This window comes from Brassica rapa, unplaced genomic scaffold (genome assembly GCF_000309985.2).
Source record: "Brassica rapa cultivar Chiifu-401-42 unplaced genomic scaffold, CAAS_Brap_v3.01 Scaffold0824, whole genome shotgun sequence".
Lineage (NCBI taxonomy): Eukaryota > Viridiplantae > Streptophyta > Magnoliopsida > Brassicales > Brassicaceae > Brassica > Brassica rapa.
In genome coordinates, this window is record NW_022610764.1 from 5,288 (window position 1) to 16,907 (window position 11,620).

The window sequence follows — 11,620 nt, forward strand, 5'->3', positions numbered from 1 at the left end:
GTGAGGATGCTTAGCTGCGAATTCCTCATGAGTTAGAATTCGAACTGCATTGCATTCAGTCGTTTAGCGGACGACGTCGATCGATGACTGGAGTAATCCGTCCATCGATCTTTGTCATGGTCTGTCGATCGATGCGAGTTCATCGACATCGGTCGACACCATTGGGATCCGCCGAGACTCATGGAGCTTTCGATTTCGAAGTCTCCTTCCTCAAGCTTTTCATTTCTCACCACTTGCCAGAAATCATCATCTATGATGGCATTTACGTGGTATTTTCCTTTATCGACTCCTGCCTCTCTAGCGAAAGCTTCTTGCCTCTTTATTGTCTCGTCAGTCTGAATTACTTGCGTTTCAAGTTTTCTCACCTTAGTCCCTAAGGTCTCGATTTTGGTGTTCAGATTGTTGTAGGCGGAGTCTATTTTACCGTTGAAATCCACGGTGATTTGTTGTTGTCCCAACAGTACTCGATCAAGCATTTCTTCGATCTTGCTTTCCTGAGTCTGGGGTGGTGGATTCTGGTAGTATGAGTTTAGTAGCTTTTGCTGTTGTTGAAGGGTTTTTGAAATTGTGAACTCTGGTTACTACTTCTTTGACCATTTCCAAAGAAGTTTCTGTTTCCGCCCTGGTTTCCAAATTTCTGGAATCCGGTACCTCCGATGTAGTTCACATTTTCTTCTCCTTCCGTATCTGCTACTTCTCCTTCAGCTGAACAGACTTGCTTCCTAAGAAGCTCGTGCACCACATCTAACTTAGCTCTTACTTCGTCCATCTGTTCCTTCCCGATAGAGGCTACAGACTTCTTCCGTTCAGAGTCAGTGTTTTTGGTGCTGCTGCTGTTAGCAAGGTTTTCGATAAGTCTCACAGCTTCCAACGGATTCCGAGTAGTGAAGTTTCCTTCACTCGCCGTATCAAGAGCCATTTGATACTGTAAGGCGAGACCTCGGAAGAAAGTGCTTAGCAGCTGCACTTCGTTAAATCCGTGGTGTGGACAGTCTCGCTGGAAGAACCTAAATCTAATCCACGCATCTTTGAAGGACTCTCCAGCCTCCTGCGAGAATGTGGAAATTGTTTTCCGAAGTTCTTCAGCGCGCGCCTCATCGAAGAAGTTTCGTAAGAAAGCATTCTTAATGTCGGCCCAGGATGTTAAGGATCATGTGGGTTGCTGCCTAAGCCAGTGCATCGCTTCTCCATTCAGCGTGTATCTGAAGAGCTTGCACAGCAGGTAATCTTCGGGGACTCCTTCAATCCGAATAGCAGCGATTAGATCCTTGAACCATTCTAGATGGTCCATAGGATGCTCGTGCGGTAACCCAGAGTAGAGTATCTGCGACACGAGAGTATAGTATTGAGGCTTCAGCTCGAAATTCTGCTTCTGGATCTCCGGAAGTCGAATAGCCCTGTTGGAATAGTACTCATCTGGGCGATTGTAGTCGGCCAGTGGTTTCGATCGAGCGTCCTCATCTACAGGTTGAGCAGCTCCTGTAGCATCAGCATCAGGGATTACAGTCCCTGAGCATCTATTTTCTGACCTGTTGCATTACGCAGATGACCGTCCTGGTCATACAGGTTTCCGTTCTCGTCCTGTGTTAGAATAATAATGTTTACCATTTTTGACGACACGGTATCGATCGACGTACGCGGTGTAGTATCGATCGTTGTCGAACGATTAGGATCGATCGACGATGAAGGTCTGGTGTCGGTCGACGGTTGGTTGTGAGTATCGATCGACGACGAAGTTGTTGCGTCGAGCGATGTGGAACGTTGACCTCTACGGATGGTGCGTTCCAAGTGAGCAGGATCGTCTGAGAACAGCAAGTCTTTCTCCTTGTTGCTTCTTGTACCACTGGGCATGCACCTGAAAACTAAATCTAAGGGCGATCAAAGCTCCCCGGCAACGGCGCCAAATTTGATACCACTCAAATTACCCTAAGGAGTGTTACTCTCATCAAAAGAGGTTCAGATGTAGTACTTAGGGATCGAATCCACAAGGAGCTAGGGAACAATTAAATCTAGTGTTTATTAATTCTAAGAGTTGTAAATGTTTAAATGAAATAGCAATAGTAACAAGCAAAGTAAAAAGTAAATGTAACTTGGTTGGAAATGATATTAGATGCAGGGCCACTATTCAGGTGTTGGAGATTATAATATCTAAAGATGCCTATTTGTTGCATGCATGATATGTTAGGACTCAACCGCTTAACTCAGTGATCAGCTGTCGCATGTTTCACTGGTTAACAAGCTAGATCTCGTGTCTCAACGGTTAGTATGTTGACAACGAAAGAGTATCGATCGACGGTCCTATTGGGACGTCGACCGATACACCTTTGCCTGAGTCGATCGATAGTCAGTTGAGGACATCGATCGACGGGTTCTAGCCAGGCCTATGCGCGAGATGATATGCCCTATTAAGATACTAAATTGGCGGTTAGCCCTCTCTAGCAGTCCTAATATGATAGATAGATGTCATAATGGGGTAACAAGGTGATACCACTCAAATTACCCTAAAGAATGTTACTCTCATCAAAAGAGGTTCAGATGTAGTACTTAGGGATCGAATCCACAAGGAGCTAGGTTACAATTAAATATAGTGTTTATTAATTCTAAAGGTTGTAAATGTCTAAATGAAATAGCAATAGTAACAGCGAGTAAATAATAAATGTAACTTGGTTGAAAATGATATTAGATGCAGGGCCACTATTCACGTGTTGGAGATTATAATACCTATAGATGCCTAACTGTTGCATGCATGATATATTAGAGCTCATTCGCTTAACTCAGTGATCAGCTGTCGCATGTACCACTGGTTAACAGACTAGATCTCGTGTCTCAACGGTTAGTATGCAGACAACGAGAGAGTGTCGATCGATGGTCTATTAAGACGTCGACCGATACACCTTTGCCAACGTCGATCGATTATCAGTTGAGGACATCGATCGACGGGTTCTAGCCAGGCCTATGCGCGAGTATGAAATGCCCTACTAAGATGCTAAATTGGCGGTTAGCCCTCTCTAGCAGTCCAAATATGATAGATAGATGTCAGGATGGGATAACAAGGGTGCTTGAGTATGCAATCCTATGATCAAGTTCTAGTTAGCAAGGCTAAAACAAGCAATGAATACAAATCTATCATGAATACCACAACAAGGCAGATCTATAGTTTGAGGCTAATCCCACAAACCTATCTGAACCCTGGATCTAACAGTTGAACTACTCAGACATAGCAAAGCAATTCATAACAGTAAAGGAATAGAAACTCATAGTATAGATGAAAAGAAATAGAAACAAGGAGTTCCAATCACAAGTGATCTTCTCTCCCAAATGAAACTTGTAACAAAACTAGGTCTAGAAAAAGCTCTGTTCTCCTTGCCGTCAAAACACTTATGCAGTATATATTCTACTAGGTTAAAAACTCGTCAGGGCATTTTGGTAATTTGGCTTGGCCTTGGTTTTTAAGTCTGCTGAATCCAAAATGTCGCGTCTGGTGTCTCGACATCGATCGATGGTACTTGTGTACATCGATCGATATTAATCTTCATCTGTCGAGGCATTTCCTGATATCGATTGTCAACACTGATGCGCATCGATCGATTGTTCTTCCTCTCGTCGACCTCTAAGTGGTCAGCTCGGGTGAAATGTCCTTTAAGTTCCAAAATGCTCCAAAGTCATAGCTTTACTCTGAAATGCACCTGAACCTGAAAACTTACCTAGAAGAGTAGAAAACATAGATATATATATATAGTAAAATACTTATATACCATGGATAAAAATGGGTCAAATCCAAGGTATATCAACTCCCCCAGACTTACTTTTTGCTTGTCCTCAAGCAAAACATACAGGCAGTTTCTCTGAAAGAGGTTTGAAAATATTTGGGGACTTAAGATTTTAAAGCATAGAAATCTTTCCTCACAATTTTGCAACCACATTTAAAAAGTCCTAATCACAAAAGCACGCTATGCAATATCCTAGCTTAGCAACCATTTCTAACATAACACAACTCATTAATTCACATTTGACATCCCCTCTACTGATTTCATTTCTTAGTATAAATATAAAGTGAATGCTTTACCTTGGGAGTATCGATCATATGATGCAAGGATTTCAGACATGTATCTGGAGCTGCAGCTAAAAGTTAGTTCCTAGTTTCTCTCTCTCTAAATTTCTCTCTTGAGTCAAAGTCTGCTTCCATTGCAGGATCAGTGACCAAGGTTGGACAGGTTTCCATGAATCAAAACTTAATGGTGGTTGCCACCAAGTTCTGTTCACTTCTTTTTGACCAAAATCCAAGAGTTCTTTGCGAAGCGAGCCTTGAAGATTGCCGCCTCCAAGTCCCGTTTCGAACTCTTTTATTTGAGTCTTTATGAATCAAGCCTTAATGGTTTTAGCCACCAAGTCCTTTTCAGACTCATCCTAATTAAACAATAAATCTATTTTTTTTTTGAATACTCACTAACTAATCTAGGGTCGAAATTTAGAGAGAGAAAATGTGATAAATAATCTAAACCAGGCGTTACCTTCCAGACCTGTCTGAAGAATCCGATCCCATGTATACCAAGCCCCAAGACAAGCGGTTATGTCAGGTTTAGTGTTGGAAATCAGCTTTGGTTACTTCATACGGTTCAAGGCAAGTGTGTAGTTGATAGGTTGATCCGCTTTAGCATCTTTAGTGCTATCTGCAATCAGTAAATCTAAAATGGTGCTAAAGATTGGTTAGATATTCATGTTTAAATCAATATAAGGTTATAGTCCTATTTTCAATAGCTAAGCATAATTTATTTTCGATCGATGTAACACGTAAAAAAAATAAATTATATCAGTAAATCTCCCCCCAGACTTAAATTACACTGTCCCAGTGTAACTCAGCCGGAGTTATGATGAATAGTTTATGATGTACGAAATGTAACAAGTAAGGAAGATACATCTGACCGGATTAGATATCGATCGATGTGTAAGTGTTACATCGATCGTCGTGTGGTTGTCTATGTCGAGCGATGTCGACGTCTCGTCGTCGGTCGATATTCAGGTCCTCCTACTTGGGTCTCCTAAATCTGAAAGAAATAAAACGAAAGTAAATAAATGCTAGCTAATAAAACCTAAATAAAATACCTAATAGTGGGTTGCCTCCCACTCAGCGCTTGGTTATTAGCTTGACTGTGGTAGTGATTGGCTATTGGGTGGAGAAACAGCTGCTTGTTGGAAAGCAAGCATCCACGTCATCTCTGTGCATTCTGGACCAAGATGCAATGAAACTTCTCTGGCCTCATCATTTCTTGTCCATTTGTCATCCATCTTCTCAAGTACATTGGAGATGTTCTGTAGCCTTTCTTGAACGTTGTCAATGCTGACCTGGTGCCAGCCTATGTTGTCATAGGCGTATGCTGAAGGTTTTGTCAGTTCCTTTTGCATTGACTCTATCGTCTTGTGTATCAGCTGCTCGCCGATTGGTGTAGACTCGGCGTCGATCGATGCGATTATGTGTTCGTTGGTCGATCTCGGTGAGTTGCCATCGATCGATTTCGCTCGTGTCCTGTCGATCGATGCTGATATCTGGTGTTGAGCTGCGAGTTGCCTCTGAATGGCTTTGACTTCTTTCTGTAGCCATTCTGCGTGGCTGTCTAGTCCACTGATTTTGTTGTCGAATGGAAAGTAGATGTCATCGCAGCGTTTGTCAAGTCGTTCCTCCATGGTGTCTAGAGCAGTGTAGATCTTGGATGTGATCTTGTCAACCTCTGCTGCTGTGTAAGGAAGTAACTCCACAGGTTTCTTGCCATCGATCCAAGGCCCTCGTAGCCTGTCGATCGATGCTGATTTTGCCTGCAAAAAACTTTGATTAGTAATGTTGTCAATATCTTTTTGGGCATGGAGTAATTGACTAGACAATTTGTTTAAATCTATCATGACTGGTGATATAAAGCGGTCATGCATATCCTCGTATGTCCTCAGTCTCTCATTCATTGCTGAGACTTTAGCATCGAGCGATGTGAAGCTACACATGTCGATCGATGTGGCTGGTTGTTGGTCCTTCTTGCGAATGGTGTCCAGATCTTGCTGTAGTAGCTCGATTTTAGTGCTTAGCCAGTCCACGTTGTTGTTGAGAGGGTAGTAAACGTCGTTTATCCTTGTGTCAATGTATGAGACTTCCCATTCATCCCTGTGTTGTGTTGAACATTGCGGTTCTGCAGGGATCAGAGCTGTAGGAAGACTGACGTCGATCGATGTTGCATGTGGTGCGTCGATCGATGCTGAAGTCGTAGCTTCCTTCTCAAGTTGCTGACGTAAGCTCTCAATTTCTGTCCTCTTTCTGCCATACTTCTGAAAAGCTCATTGTAGCCTCTATCCAAAGGCTGATGTGTATCTTCTACCAATGATTTGAGCTCCTCTCCCAGTTTCTCCTGGCACCACAAATACCAAACACCATCTCATCGATTTCATCTTTGGTGTAGAGTTCTGGTGCCAGTCTTGTGAGTGTGAAGGAAGTGGCATATTCTGGAAGACAGATGTGGCTCTCTTCAGAAAGAGATGCTCTTTCCAGTAATTTCCTGATGTCGTCCTTTGTGACAGGTATCATCTCACCAGCTAAGCCGCATGCGTGTCCACGCTCATCTCTGTAGACTCCATACTCGTCCCTTTGTTCCCAAGTGAACTTTCTGGCTCCGTACATGTCAAAAGCGCGGTTTCCACATTCATACCGTCTGTCGATCGAAGTTGAGTTATCCCTATCGATCGACGTTGGTGTTACTCTGTCGATCGATGTCTCCGTTGTACCGTCGATCGATGCTTGCCCTTTTGGTTGGCGTGATAGATCTGGGTTGATCTCTGTTGTTGCGACTCCTGTGTGGTTGTTAGGATCTGTTTGAATGACGTCTGGAGTGCCACGTTGCTGTGAGAATAGGTTGTCAGGTCCATTGGCTACTTGAAGGGTATCTGCTATGTCCTCTCTGGACACTTGTAAGATCCTTCCATCCATTGCACGTGCGTTGCCATCTGGGTCCCTGAAAATACCAAATTCATCAGGTGTTAGAAAACCGTAATCAATGTTTGCATAATCGTTCAGTTTAGAAATAGAAAGATTAGGGTTTAGAGTAGTATCGATCGATGTAGATACAGTTGCATCGATCGATGGCAGAGTAATTTCTGCAGAACTTGTGTTCTTGAGATGATTGCTCTTGATGGATTTTTCTGTTGATGTAGAAGGAAGAGTGTTCATCTTTTTTGCTTGTGTGTTTGCTCTGATGTGTGTAGGTGGTTTCGGGGGTGCAAAACGATTTATATAGGAATCTTTAAACCTAGTTGGGGAGGGAATATTCTCCTGCTCCTGAATTTTTGCTGCGGCGCTAATATCGATCGATTTTCCTTTGTGGGTGTCGATCGATGTGAGCGGTTGTTTTGCTGGACGAGGGTGGGTATCGACCGATGTGGAGTGCACAGCGTCGAACGTTGTTGGAAACTTGTTGGTGAACTTATGTGTTTCAAGTCTTTCATCCTGCAAAGACATTTCTATTGCACGTTCTTTCCAATAATCCTCATCGTATTCCTCTGTATGTTCCTCGTTAGGTGAAGTAATTACAGTGTCAACTGCAAAACTTTCATAGAAACCACTGTCTGCCCAACTCCCTATGGAATAATCGTCATGTCCTCTCTTGCTTGGAGGTTGGTAGGCAAAATGTTGGTAACAATGATTAGGTGAAGCGAAATGGTCAACTGGGTGTATTACGTCGAGTGACGTGTTGTTCCGGTCATCGGTCACCGTTGACTCATTGGAATCGATCGATGGAAAGGTTGGGGTGTCGATCGATTCCGAGTACTCTGTTTCGTACTCCGATTCATACTCTGGTCCACAATGGCATGCGCCAATGAAGCTAAGTTCTTTCCCATAATCCACAGAATTAATGACCTTTCTCTTAGGTCGGATGGGGTCGTAGTGGATGTTTGGGTCTATGATTTGGGTCTATGAGTGTTAGACACAATTTGTTTTTGTTCATGTCACATACAGCTCCTACTGTAGCTAGGAAAGATCTTCCAAGCAGAAGTGAAGAGTTCCAGTTAAGCTCGATGTCTAGGACATGAAAATCTACAGGGACAAGGGCATTACCAATCTGTACCTCCAGATCTCTTATGATTCCTCCTGATCGTTTCTTTGAAAGATCCACGAAGGTGAAGGATTTCGTTGAAGGTTCGATGGTCAAACCAAGCTGGTCTGCCATGATCCTAGCGAGGATACTAACTGATACTCCTGTATCACACATTGAATGGGGAAATTCAACACCCTTGACTATGCATGGTATTGCAAACTTCCCAGGATCACTCTTCTTCGTCAATGTGATCATGTGTTTCATCTTCTCTCTGACTTGATGAAACATTCTCCTAATGTCCTCCTCAGTTACCTTTGTTTCTCTGAAGAACATCCACAACCGGTGTGTGAAGTAAGCTTCATCAAAAGGTTTTTCGATTGGGATTCTGAGGACTCGTTTAGTGAAACCATCCATCTCCTTATCGTTAGCTTCCCTCTTAAGGGTTTTAGGAATCTTCTCCTCTTTTCCTTAACCTTCTCCCTTCAGATTCTTGTTCTTCTTGAACTGATTTGGTGAACTATTTAAAGGTTGGGTTTTGGTTCGGGTGGGTTTGCTAATGGTTTAGGTGGGGTCTGAGTGCGTTGATGTAATCATTATCGATTGAGGGTAACCGCACTCGGTATGTCAGAGGTGCCTGTCGATCGATGGGAGGTGTGTTGTGACGATCGACGTCGGACTCACTCTGTCGATGTTTGGCTCAACCGATCGATCGATTTTATCATAGAAAGGGGAGGGTGGGTGAAGATGCTTAGCTGCGAATTCTTCATGAGTTAGAATTCGAACCGCATTGCATTCAGTCGATTGGCAGACGACGTCGATCGATGACTGGAGTAATCCGTCGATCGATCTTCATCATGGTATGTCGATCGATGCGAGTTTCGACATCGGTCGACACCATTGGGATCCGCCCGAGACTCATGGAGCTTTCGATTTCGAAGTCTCCTTCCTCAAGCTTTTCATTTCTCACCACTTGCCAGAAATCTCATCTATGATGGCATTTACGTGGTGTTTCCCTTTGTCGGCTCCTGCCTCTCTAGCGAAAGCTTCTTGCCTCTTTATGTCTCGCCCGTCTGAATTACTGGTTTCAAGTTTTCTCACCTGAGTCCCTAAGGTCTCATTTTGGTGTTCACATTGTTATAGGCGGAGTGTTGTAGGCGGAGTCTATTTTACCGTTGAAATCCACGGTGATTTGTTGTTGTCCCAACAGTACTCGATCAAGCATTTCTTCGATCTTGCTTTCCTGAGTCTGGGGTGGTGGATTTTGGTAGTAAGAGTTCGAGTAGCTTTTGCTGTTGTTGAAGGGTTTTTGAAATTGTGAACTTTGGTTACTTCTTTGGCCATTTCCAAAGAAGTTTCTGTTTCCGCCCTGGTTTCCAAATTTCTGGAATCCGGTACCTCCGATGTAGTTCACATTTTCTTCTCCTTCCGTATCTGCTACTTCTCCTTCAGCTGAACAGACTTGCTTCCTAAGAAGCTCGTGCACCACATCTAACTTAGCTCTTACTTCGTCCATCTGTTCCTTCCCGATAGAGGCTACAAGACTTCTTCCGTTCAGAGTCAAGTTTTTTCGATAAGTCTCACAGCTTCCAACGGATTCCGAGTAGTGAAGTTTCCTTCACTCGCCGTATCAAGGGCCATTTGATACTGTAAGGCGAGACCTCGGAAGAAAGTGCTTAGCAGCTGCACTTCGTTAAATCCGTGGTGTGGACAGTCTCGCTGGAAGAACCTAAATCTAATCCACGCATCTTTGAAGGACTCTCCAGCCTTCTGCGAGAATGTGGAAATTTTGTTTCCGAAGTTCTTCAGCGCGCGCCTCATCGAAGAAGTTTCTTAAGAAAGCAGTCTTGATGTCGCTCCAGGATGTTAAAGATCATGTGGGTTGCTGCCTAAGCCAGTGCATCGCTTCTCCATTCAGCGTGTATCTGAAGAGCTTGCACAGCAGGTAATCTTCGGGGACTCCTTCCATCCGAATAGCAGCGATTAGATCCTCGAACCGTTCCAAATGGTCCATAGGATGCTCGTGCGGTAACCCAGAGTAGGGTATCTGCGACACGAGAGTGTAGTATTGAGGCTTCAGCTCGAAATTCTGCTTCTGGATCTCCGGAAGTCGAATAGCTGATCTGTTGGAATAGTACTCATCTGGGCGATTGTAGTCGGCCAGTGGTTTCGATCGAGCGTCCTCATCTACAGGTTGAGAAGCTCCTGTAGCATCAGCATCAGGGATTACAGTTCCGTGAGCATCTATTTTCTGACCTGTTGCATTACGCAGATGACCGGCCTGGTCATACAGGTTTCCGTTCTCGTCCTGAGTTAGAATAATAATGTTTACCATTTTTGACGACACGGTATCGATCGACGTATGGGGTGTAGTATCGATCGTTGTCGAACGATTAGAATTGATCGATGATGATGGTCTGGTGTCGGTCGACGGTTGGTTGTGCGTATCGATCGACGACGAAGTTGTTGCGTCGAGCGATGTGGAACGTTGACCTCTACGGATGGTGCGTTCCAAATGAGCAGGATCGTCTGAGAACAGCAATTCTTTCTCCTTGTTGCTTCTGGTACCGCTGGGCATGCACCTGAAAAGACAAGAAAAAGATTATTAGAAAGGGGGTAAAGAAAAGAATAAGAATCAATAAAACTAAATCTAATGGCGATCAAAGCTCCCCGGCAACGGCGCCAAATTTGATACCACTTAAATTACCTTAAGGAGTGTTACTCTCATCAAAAGAGGTTCAGATGTAGTACTTAGGGATCGAATCCACAAGGAGCTAGGGAACAATTAAATCTAGTGTTTATTAATTCTAAAGGTGTAAATGTTTAAATGAAATAGCAATAGTAACAAGCGAGTAAATAATAATGTAACTTGGTTGGAAATGATATTAGATGCAGGGCCACTATTCAGGTGTTGGAGATTATAATACCTATAGATGCCTAACTGTTGCATGCATGATATATTAGAGCTCATTCGCTTAACTCAGTGATCAGCTGTCGCATGTACCACTGGTTAACAGACTAGATCTCGTGTCTCAACGGTTAGTATGCAGACAACGAGAGAGTGTCGATCGATGGTCTATTAAGACGTCGACCGATACACCTTTGCCAACGTCGATCGATTCAGTTGAGGACATCGATCGACGGGTTCTAGCCAGGCCTATGCGCGAGTATGAAATGCCTACTAAGATGCTAAATTGGCGGTTAGCCCTCTCTAGCAGTCCTAATATGATAGATAGATGTCAGGATGGGATAACAAGGGTGCTTGAGTATGCAATCCTATGATCAAGTTCTAGTTAGCAAGGCTAAAACAAGCAATGAATACAAATCTATCATGAATATCACAACAAGGCAGATCTATAGTTTGGGGCTAATCCCCAAACCTATCTGAACCCTGGATCTAACAGTTGAACTACTCAGACATAGCAAAGCAATTCATAAAAATAAAGGAATAGAAACTCATAGTATAGATGAAAAGAAATAGAAACAAGGAGTTCCAATCACAAGTGATCTTCTCCCAAATGAAACTTGTAACAAACTAGGTCTAAAAAAGCTCT

General features: G+C 43.4%; 2 non-coding genes across 2 annotated transcripts; both read left to right on the top strand.

The window, feature by feature from the left end:
• The first annotated feature begins 974 nt into the window (after window positions 1–974).
• On the top strand, window positions 975–1,080 carry LOC117131068. Its single transcript, XR_004454284.1, has one exon. It is a non-coding gene; the product is annotated as a small nucleolar RNA R71 (small nucleolar RNA).
• An 8,682-nt stretch (window positions 1,081–9,762) lies between these two features.
• Window positions 9,763–9,869, top strand: LOC117131067. Its single transcript, XR_004454283.1, has one exon. It is a non-coding gene; the product is annotated as a small nucleolar RNA R71 (small nucleolar RNA).
• The last annotated feature ends 1,751 nt before the right edge of the window (window positions 9,870–11,620 follow it).